Consider the following 11,745-nt stretch of genomic DNA (forward strand, 5'->3'; position numbering starts at 1 on the left):
CTCAACCATATAAAGTTCCTTTACTGTATTATTTAAAATATCCTCCTTTATGTTAATCTAGGTCATGTGACCAAATGTCTTTCAGAATCAAGTTTGATATTTAACTAGGAAAGATTATTTTTCAGGTCAAAAATTTAGGTTTAGAAACAAAGTAATGAGGCATATTGTGATTTGAAGCAACTAGTCTGATTTTGAAAACATGTTCTGTAGAGGTGGCTGAGAAATGAAGGAAAATACCATAAAAATAAACAAGAAAAATGTGAAACTAAATATTGTGAATGGGATAGTCCTGCTGACATGAATGTTACTGCTCAAAGAGGAGAGCCTGAAATTAAGAACGATGAACTAGTGTTCACTAGCTTCATTAGTACAAGGTCTGATGCACACATAACACAAAATGACCAAGTGAATAAAGTGTTGATATAGATACTCACTACATGTAGAAACAAGATGATGGTTAAAATAAGCTTCAAAAAATGAAAAATCCAGACTGGGAGCTAGTGGCTCATGCCTGTAATCATAGCTACTCAGGAGGCTGAGATCTGAGAATCACAACTCAAAGCCAGCCCATGCAGGGCAGAAAAATCTGAGGGACTCTTTATCTCCAATTAACCAAACCAGCAAATCAGAAGTAATGCTGTGGCTCAAGTGGTAAAGTGTTCGCCTCGAACTGAAGAGCGCAGGAATAACACCCAGGCCCAGAGTTCAAGCCCCATGACCAACCAAAAAAAAGACTATGACATCAACATTTAAACGGATACATTATGTATTAAAATATTCATCTACTACTTTGTTTCCTTAAAATGGTTACTGCTTAAACAAAGAGAAAATAAGAGAGACAGTCTCTCTGTGAGGGTTTGCTCTACCTGAATCAGATTGAGCAGTAAGAAAAATAGATCATTCTTTGAAAGGCAGAATAATGAATGCAGTTCTTGGTGATTTTAATGACTTCTTTCTGCTTTCCTGTGTGAGCCCCATCTGCCCTCCTAGTCCATCTGCTGGTTGTTAACACTTAGTCAGTTACTTGACAAATTCAAAATCTGAACTGTGAGTGGGGAGGGAGAAGTGAGATCATAGTTTCTGATAATTGAATGTTATGATTGACACACACACACACACACACACACACATGCACGCATACACACACACACACACACACACACACACCCCAAAATGCCTCTGTTTAGGTTCAGCTTGAGTAGAACATTAAGCCAACTTTGTACAGAAATATAATGTTGAAGTGGCAAAGGGAAAATGTACCATGTTGGATGTTTATGGTAAGCATACATTTGATCAAGATCATCTCATTTTGTCATGGAGGTTACTGATCACATTATTTAATTTTTTAAAATAAAAAGTACAACAAAAATGAACCAAAATTTGCTCCAGTTTTCCAACAGAAAGCATGGCCATTGGAATCCTTAGACTGATTTATTTCACGGCCAATATCCACTGTCATTCAGAACAGATTCATGTACAGATGGTTTGAATGTACTTAGAAAATGAAGGGCTATGGAGTTTTCTATTTGAAAATAGGTATAGTAATATCTATGTGGATTTTCTTATTTAACTGGCAGGAAAACCAAAGTCAAGTAAGGGAAAAGAACTACCAAGGGCCATTTTATGAAATCCCGTTGACATTATAGCTCCTTATTGGAAGAATGGAGGTCATCCTAAATGACCTACACCTTGCCATCCATGTTTCTGAGCCAAGGAAACTCCACCTCAGACTCCCAAGCTGATGGCCCCGATGCATGAAAGATTTCCACTTCAGTTTGAAATTTAGGACAGTTTGATAGCTGTCAACTTCAACTTGAACCCAGGCAGTGATAATCTGTTGGCACAACCCTTTTAGTAGGACAATTTTAATTGTTGGAAGTCACTTGTCTTGAGGGTAAACTTTGGTTATTAAAATCTGACTCCTACTTATTTTGTCACCTCAAAAGTCTTAGAATAACTTTAGTCCCTTTTCTATCTGGCAGACTTTTACGTGTATATGTCACAGTTCTTTAAAAAACAATTCTTACTTTCATATTCATATGTATTTTTTAATTGTCAAGGTGATGTACAGAAGGGTTACAGTTATATAGGTAAAGTAAGAAGTACATTTCTTATCAAAATTGTTACCCTTTCCCTCATTTTTCTACTTCTTCCCCCCCACAAAGCCCTCCCCCAAGTTGTATAGATCATTTCCAACACATTTGCTTGTGGATACCGCTGTGGCTTTGGTTCCCCCTTGTCCTTTCTCTCACAATTCTGTTGTTCCCCTTCCCTTCCCTAATTCAAATAAACATACATAGAATATCAGGGTACCAAAATCAAATACAGTGACAACAGGGGATATAGCATAGGGGGTAGAGCATACAAAAGAAACAAGAAATCACATAGTACATTAAAACAACAACAAAACAAAGAAACATCTCTTGTGTCCATGATTTGGAGTGCATTTCACTTAGCAAAATCTTATATGGTCATATGTACATAGTTATTTGCTAAGATAATTCTAGATGTATACTAATTATTGCTAATAAGGGAAATCATGGGACCTATGTTTCTTTGGGCCTGGTTTACTTCACTTAATCTGATTTTTTCCAAGACATATGTTTTTTTCAATAGGAAATATTCTCAGCCAGGAATCTTTTAGGAAGAAGCTGTTGCCAAAGCTGGAACTATTTCTTTTTCTCTTTTTAAAATTTAAATGTAAAGTAGTGAATACATTTATTTTTGAACATCATTACTCCCTCCCTTGTTTTTAAGAACTTTAAAAAAAAAATATATATATATAGTAAATATACAAAGGGGCTAGTTACATGAGTAAGGTAATAAATACATTTCCTATTGAGCAGTTGCCCCCTCCTTTGTTTTTCTCCTACCATCCCTTCCCTCCCTACCTCCCCAACTTCTCCCTCTCCCCCTGCCCCGAAGCTGTAAGTACATTTTCAACATAGTGTCTTGTACATCTCATTGTTACAATGGGTCAACCTGTATCCTTATTTCAGCATTTTCTTATCTTCCTTCCCCTCCTCAAATTAGAAAAATGTATACACAAGATGTAGGACATCGAAATCAAAATTGAAAAGTGGGGTTATACCATGGGGAAAAACATACAAAAGAAACAAAAATATTGCACAGTACATTATTAAACAACATCAACAAAGATAAAATCTCTTGTGTCCCTGTCTTGGGGTTCATTTCGCTTAGCATAATCTTATATGGTCATATATACATATCTTTTGACCTTTGCTGTTTGTCCTAGACATATACTAGTTATTGTAAACAAGGGAAACCATGGGACTTATGTTTCTTTGGGCCTGGCTTACTTCACTTAATATGATTTTTTCCAGGTCTTTCCATTTCCTAACAAATGGGGCAGTGTCATTCCTTCTGATGGAGGCATAGAATTCCATTATATATATATATATATATATACACATATATAAAATGTGTGTGTATGTGATATATATATATATATATATTTTTAATATATGAATCACATTTTCTTGATCCATTCATCTACTGAGGGGCATCTGGGTTGGTTCCATGTCTTAGCTAATGCTGCAATAAACATAGTTGTGCTGGTAGCTTTAGTATGGTCTTGTTTGTGATCATTTGGGTAAATGCCCAAAAGTGGGATTGCTGGGTCATAGGGGAGCTCTATGTGGAGTCTTTTGAGGAACCTCCATACTGCTTTCCAGAGTGGTTGAACAAGTTTACACTCCCACCAACAATGCGGTAGGGTTCTCTTCTGTCCACATCCCCTCCAGCATCTGTTGTCATGCTCTGGTTTCGCTTCAGATCATATAAATCTTTCACCTTTTACTAAAGAACTTTTTTCCAAGGGGAAATGTTAACACAATCCAATATTCTATCCTCTTTGAAATGTTAGTAGAAACATTTCAAGAGACTAATAGCAAGCAATACCTATACCAAGTCAAGATGCAAACACATGAATTAAGAATCACTTGTAGAAGTGCATTCAGATATTTTTTTCTCATTAAACCTAAATAAACTTTGTTCGTACACCAAAAATGTTTGTTACATCAAAGGAGTGAGGTATGTGCCAAAGCCTTGGAGATTTTCACTCACCAGCTGTATGACAATTCTGGCTTTGATGCAATAAAACATCCCTATCAAGCTGTGGATTCAGTATGCCCAGGTGGGCATGTGCTACAGGGTAGAAATTGCCAACTAGGATTCTGAGAACTTTAAGCCAGCTATGGTTTGATTCATGCCTTGATAGCAGTCTCTAAGGCTACAGATGTAAATGTAACTACTGATAATCTCTGCTTCACTAGATGCTCACCCAACAACTGGCCAAGGCTAAGCCAAGATTATTTAATTGAAAGGCACTGTCATTCACATAATAGCTAGCAGGCTGGCCTTAGGTATGTCTAAGCTCTTTACTTAGCAAACTTTTCTTTGAAGAAGGATTAGTGATAGGTTCTGTTCTCACTGGAGGTAATTTAAATAAAACCAATGACATAAAGGAAAGAGCTCTGATTCAGAAGAGAGGTCAAGGAGCGACTTTGGTGTCAGGAAACCATATTATATGAAGAAAAATCTGTAGATGAGAAATGTTTGACTAGGAGCAAAAACATCTTAAGCGAGAAACATAATATCACTATACCCTCAAGTCAGTGAAAAGAGTATGACTTAGCCAATTCATAAAACAGGACTAAGACTATTAGTTGAGAGTGTGGTTAACAGATTTTGTCTTTGTACAAATAGGAATGGACTTGTAGAAAATGTAAATCTGCTAGCAGCATACTGTTTAAATGCTTCAAATAAAAGACATTTTATAATGCATGCAAGGATAAGATGTCTTTTAAGGAAAAGGAATCTTTTTAAGTTTCATTGGATTCTGATACTAAATAAAGAATTACCAAGAAACTCCAACAGCATGGTATTGTTCTATTGTGTGGACTTTTAAAAAGTATTCAACAAAAGTTCTTTCTTCATTTTCTTATACTGAAGTTCAAGTTATCATATAAAATCATCACCATCTACCACATTTTAAAGACTTTGTAAAAAAATGCAATATCCAGTTAAACTTATTGGATGCTCCAATGAGAAAAAGGATTCATGGGATTCAAAGGATTCATGGTAATAGAAAAAGAAATGAAAAGTGGTACCATATGAATGCTAGAAGTCAAATATCTATGCTCTCATCAGTGATGTTCATCCAGATTACTGGGTTGTTTAGAGAAAGCTGAGATTATAATAATGAAAATGATGGTGAATAGAGTGTAGTATTACTTGAAAGTCATATTTTGGGACTTTGAATTCGTTTTATGCAGCCAAAGATTCTTTTGTGCCTTTGTTTGGATAGAGAAATGGTATGATGAAAATGGTTTCAAAAAGAAAAATATCTGGATGTGCTCTAATAAGAAAAACCAGAAAGCAACAAGCACATTGAAAATGGCTGTGCCCTTGGAGAAGAATGGCCAGAGCTCTTTGGAAAGCGAATGAGCTGTGGGTTATTTCAGCCACTTCGGGCATCAACAATTGCCTTGACACTCATTTAGCAACTTGTCTATGTCAAATAATGAGAGTTCCCACTTCGGAGCCTTTAGCAACCTAGCAACCACAGAGCCATAACAATGTTGTTTATCATCTCCTTGTCCAGACTAATGATGCATGGTTATGTTGTTTCTCAGACCAATCCAGAAAAAAAAATCCTGTTGGAATAAACAGGAAAATTACATTTTTCAAAATAGACAAGGTTATTAGCCTCTTAAGGCTGATAATTTGTTTTCATCACTAATTAGTTTTTAGACTTGTCACAGAACACGTTTCACCACTCTACTCTTTTTAGGAAGATAACAAATTTTACGATAAATATATGTGTATGTATGCATACATATATATATGTATTTATCATATTTTTATATAAGCAAACAAAACATTGCTTTTATTTGCTAAGGAGACAGTAATGTCAATAATGTCACCTAATGTTCTATCTTTGTCTAATCATACCTTAACTGTCCTATACCTCTTTTTTGCTTAGAAAATGGTTTGGTAGGATAAAGGGTGAACCAATTAATCAGTAGTGAAACCTACTAGACAATATGTTATAAATGAACTATACAACTTGGAGGAGAGGGAAGTCCAGAGGGGAAAAACTGGGAGAGAATGAGAGAGGGGTGTGACACTGTTCAAAAGGCTTATGTAACTGTAACCCCTCTGTACAACATCTTTACAATAAAATTTAAATTATGAAGAAGAAAATGGTTTCTCACTTGTTTTAGTTCAAAGTAAATTCCTAAGATTTACCTTCTTTACCACAGACTCTCATTTCACATGTATAATAATTCTCCAAAGACTGTAGGCAGGAACAGGAAAAGAACATTGGATTTCAAATTTGGAATACGGCTTTCACAGAAAACTTGTTACGATTCCTTGGTATAGTTTGCTAACTTGCTGTCTTCAGTCTTTTTTTAAAAAAAAATTTCTATCTTCACGCAAAAAGTAACATAAGCAGAAACCCGAAGCAAATGAATAATGTTGCTCTACTTAAAAAGTGGTTGAAAGGATGGGGGGGCTGGATAGGAGAAAAGTGATCATTTTGATGAATTTCACTATGCATGGCTGTTATTAGTTTCAGAATTAATTAATGCTAGTGTAAAGATCAAACAAAAAGAATTATGAAGGTTATCTTGAACTCTTCCCACCCCCTCACCCACAGCAATAAAAATAGCTAAACATTGAAGTTCTTAGAAGTTTCACACATTGAGATCAAAGAAAATTGAACAGAGGAAGGTGTAAGAGTATTTATGTAGTGATGAAGGGTATATCAACTGGGTCACACTCATCAAAGGCAATCTTTTAATTATATTTTTCCGTTTAAAACTAACAATACTCAAGCTATACAAGTTGTATTAAGACCTCAAAAAAACAGAAACAAACATCTGGACTGTGAGGGTTTATCTGCACTAGAAACAAGGTAATCTTATAGCTGTGGTGATTTTATACAAATAAAAGGAAAAGAAAAGGATTTTCATCAGTTTCCTATCTCTATTAAAGATCGTTACAAAATTAGTGGCTTATACCTGTGCATATTTATTATCTCACAGTGCCTGTGAGTTGGATCCTGGACAGTTTGCTGGTTCTCATGAGGCTGGTTGTCAAGTGCCAGTTGGGCTGTGTTCTTTTTTTTTTTTTTAATTTTATTTTATTTTATTTGAGAACATACTGTACAGAGGGGTTACAATTACATGGGCAGGATAATGCATACATTTCTTACCAAGCATTGCAGCCTCCTCCTTTGTTTACCCTTCACCTCCCTTCCCAGCCTCCCCCCTCCCCCCCACCCAATCATACCCCCCCCCACACACACACCTACATTGTAAAGCTGGTTTTGACATGACATAATGGGCTGTGTTCTTATCTGGAGGCTTGACCATGGAAAGATCTGCTTTCAAGCTCATTCAGTATATTGGCACAATTCACATCCTTAGGGCTGTAAGTCTGCAGGCCCACAGTTCTTATTGTCTGTTAGCTGTCCTTAGGTTACAGAAGCCACTAATTTTCCCATGTCACATGCCACAAGAATTTCATGACATGACTGCTTACTTGCTTAAAGCCAGCAAGAGAAAATTCCCTTTCCTAAAGGGATCTTGGGAGTGATATCCCAACACCTTTGCCATATTTATTGGCTAGAAGAAGGTCACAAGTCCTTTCTAGACTCACAGCATAGGTGGAGCTGGCACTGTACACTGTGACAATACCAGGCGGGGAAGAATATATCAATTGGCATCTTAGAATTCTGTTTGCCATGATACAAGTCTAAGGAGTTTTACTCACATTAAAATACTTGTTTTAAATTTTTATTAACAGTTTATAGTCTATATATTGCAGCATTTCTGGCATAAATAATTCTATTACATTTCTCTTGACAATATGAGAATTCTCAGGTTTTATTCTTGCCTTATCTGGCATAATCAGCAGGGAGATGAGAGGTGGGTAAAGAATGATTACTATAGTATAATCATAGGTGGGTAGAGATACAAATATCAGCGAAAATACTTTGTTTTCCAGAGTTTCCCACTGAAACTTTAGTTTTTCAAGTTGACCTACTTCCTCCTCATGAATACATTGATTTTTTTTCTTTTACTAATTATCTTCAAACCAATTCAATATAGTTGTGTCAAACTTTATGGAACACAGTTGCTGAATTTAAATAATTAATCAACTTGTTTTAATATAGATTGTTCTTTTAAGTTATAGAGATTTTTTAAAGCCCAACACTGACATCTATATGTATATATATATATATATATATATATATATATATATATATATATATATATATATGGGTTATGTTCTACTTATGCCTTAAAACCTCAAGCAAATCTTTGCTTAGATAAACCTGAGTAATGCCATTTCAGGAAAATGTATGTGAAATACTTCAGAAATAGGTTAACTAACTCAGTACATCTTAGGAGATAGGATTCAGTAAGCATGTTCTCATATAGCAAAACATGTTTCTGAGTCAGGCACTGGGATTTTTTTAAGTCTCTTGTCTTTTAGTCCTCACTTCCATTCATTATTCAATGATTATTTTCAAACCACACACTCACACCCACATATATTTATAGTGGGTTGTGTAATGAAAAAAGGAAAAAAAAAGTTCTTTTTCAAAAAGGATATCTAATAAATTTCAGAAGAAAAATAAAATTTGTCTCTGCAGTTTTACTACTTTTCCTTGCTTGAGTAACCCCAGAAATCAATGAATCCATTGATCATATAAATATAATTACATTTATAATACAGAATTTTAGTTATGTCTTCTTATAGATTAGGACAAGGTAGAAGTAAGGTATGATAAATGGCTATTTACTTTTCAGTGGAGGTGATTAACTGAAGTCCTGGTACGCAAGTGCTCTGTTACTGATCTTCTGTAGGACCAATGGGAGACTTCTGGACTCTTTCAACCTATTTTCTACTACATGACCTGCTATCAAGATTAAGACCTGATTAACTGTGAAAGTGCTCTACATAGTGCAAATTAATTTGGTTGTAATGTTTGTTTAATAACAGCACTTAAATTTTATAGTAGGTTATTCAAAATGCATGGTCATTTGATCTTAATTTAAAAAGAGAGAGAATGTATATGGAGCAACTGACTTCCATGGTTGTCATAGTGATTTAAAAAAGAAGGCATGTGGTATCATACAGTTCCCCTCAAGATCTAGTGGCATAATCAGAAATTCCATACCATATGCCTCTTAGGATAACTCAAGTATTATCATCATTCCTGCCTTCATTTTCCCATCCAATTTGAATTTAATAATGATTTTTGATCATTATATGTGCCCAACCCTTTGCCAAGAACATAGAGGTAGTAACTGTGGGACTGACTCAGCATAAAATGTGGACAACATAGAAATTGTGATATTGAATCATTCATACTGAAGTTTTTTCAACTACAGAAGAATGTAATAAGTTATGAGAAAAGTAGGTTTTTAATACAATAGTTAACATTATCAGTCATTTGAGGATAGGAAGCTAATCAAGAAGTTTAGTACTGAGAGAGTTAAATATGCTCAGTTTGTCTTAATAGTGATTTCTATTGACAGTGGGTGTTTAAGGAGTTATACTGTGGGAAACCATTGGGAACATATTTTAAAGTTCGTACATTGACACAGCTATATTATTACAGAATCACCCACAAAACAGAACTTAAAAGATACCAAGCACATTTATTTTCCAGGCTTTCACAAATAAGAAAACAACTGCATTACCTTTAGATTCTATATGATATCAAAGGAGGAGACCACATTGGATAAATTGCTTAAGTTTTGAGAATGTTCCTCTTCTACCAGAAAATCTAGGTTGTTATTCTTATTTTGTCCACTGCACTTTACATAGTCTTTCTTGAAGGAATGATAACTGGTCAAGATATATACCCATATAACTATTGTAAACATTAATGATGTCTATGTACAGGTATTAGTGGTGGTTGTGCCATTTATTTGTGAGACTTTTAAATATTTGTGTTCCATATTTAACACATATGTGCTAGAAATTATCAATCTTGTACTAAAGTACAAACAAAATGCATATTCCACATTTTAAAAATCAAGTTTATTTTTATTTTAATGCCTGCTTATAATTTACTACATAAAAATGGAGAAAAATCAGACATGTCTGTCACTCAAAGCCAAAATATTCAAATGTGTTTTTCTTTAGAGATTTCCTGTGAAAATGTGTAGTTTGTTTGTTTTGCAGGGTTATGATGGTACTTCATATAATTTTGAGTTCTGACTTTTTTATTTAACACTGTAACATATGGGCATTCTTATGTTATTTTAACCTGAAAAAATACTGTTTTAATGACTTCACAGAATTTCAACCAGTTGATATGTCATAGATTGACTACAATATGTTAAGAAATTCAGATGTCTGTGACCTTTTGCGATTTAACTTGTACATTAACTACCAATGTGAACTGGTTTGAGGTTCCAAAAGGACATTAAAATCCACAAATATTTAAGTTATTTAAATAAAATTGCACAATATTTACATATAATCTACTTTAAATAATCTCTAGGTTACTTTTAGATGACTAATTATGCAAATATTATGTAAACTGTGGTTATACTTGTCTTGTTTCAGGAGCAGTGACCAAAACATTAGTACAAATGCAATTGTTTCTCAATATTTATTTTTTTTTTATTTTTTCTCAGTTGTGGGGCTGAACTCTGGGCCTGGGCGCTGTCCCTCTGCTCTTCAGCTCAAGGATAGCACCCTAGCACTTGAGCTACTTCTACCTTTTTTCTGCTTATATGGTGCTGAGGAATTGAATCCAGGGCCTCATGACGGCGAGGCAAGCACTCTTCCACTGAGCCACCTTCCCAGCCCTGTTTCTGGATATTTTTAATCATGGTTGGTTGAATCCTTATATTTAGAACTCACAGTTGTTGAGAGTTGGAGGTACAGATTGCTCCTGTGTTACAGTATTTTAACATATTCTTATGTTATAATATATCCAACGTTGCAAATATATGACACAGAAATAGGGGATTAATAACAGCAAGGCTATAAAACAGACTCAATACAAATGGTTTTGCTTTTGTTACCTTGAAAGTAGGGAAAATGTTGTCTTATTAAATGTGTTTGTCAAAGTTGAGGGTTGATAAACTGTCCAAAAAGATCCAGATAACAAACATCTTAGGCTCTGTCTAAATGTTAAACTCAACCAAGTCTCAACTATTCATCTCTGTCATTGCATTATGTGGAAATAAGCACATATGGGCATGGGCCAGTAAAATTCATTTATAAAAACTGGTTTGACTAAATCTATAAAAACAACAATTTGCAACAATGAAATATACAAATCGTTATGTTGAAAACGAACTTTACAACTTTGGTGGGGGGAGGGGGAGGAGGTTTGGGTGGGGGGGGGTGGGGGGAGGTTTGGGTGGGGGGGGTGGGGGGAGGATGGGAAGGGGTGAGAATGGGAAACAAAGGAGGAGGCTATAATGCTTGATAAGAAATGTACTCATTATCTTGCCCATGTAATTGTAATCCCTCTGTACAGTATTTTCACAATAAAAAACAAAAACAAAAAACCCAACAGTCTGAGTGAATCTGGTTTCTGGGCAGCAGTTGGTTGTCTTTTGTCCTAGATCATGATGCTAGTAATGTACATTTAGCCAAGTGAAGTAGAACCTATTAATTCTTTCAATTTCATCTAATCAGCACATATCAGCAGGGAATACCTTTGTCATAAATGGTGAATGC

Source organism: Dipodomys spectabilis, unplaced genomic scaffold, assembly GCF_019054845.1.
Source record: "Dipodomys spectabilis isolate Male_0828 unplaced genomic scaffold, ASM1905484v1 ptg000024l, whole genome shotgun sequence".
Lineage (NCBI taxonomy): Eukaryota > Metazoa > Chordata > Mammalia > Rodentia > Heteromyidae > Dipodomys > Dipodomys spectabilis.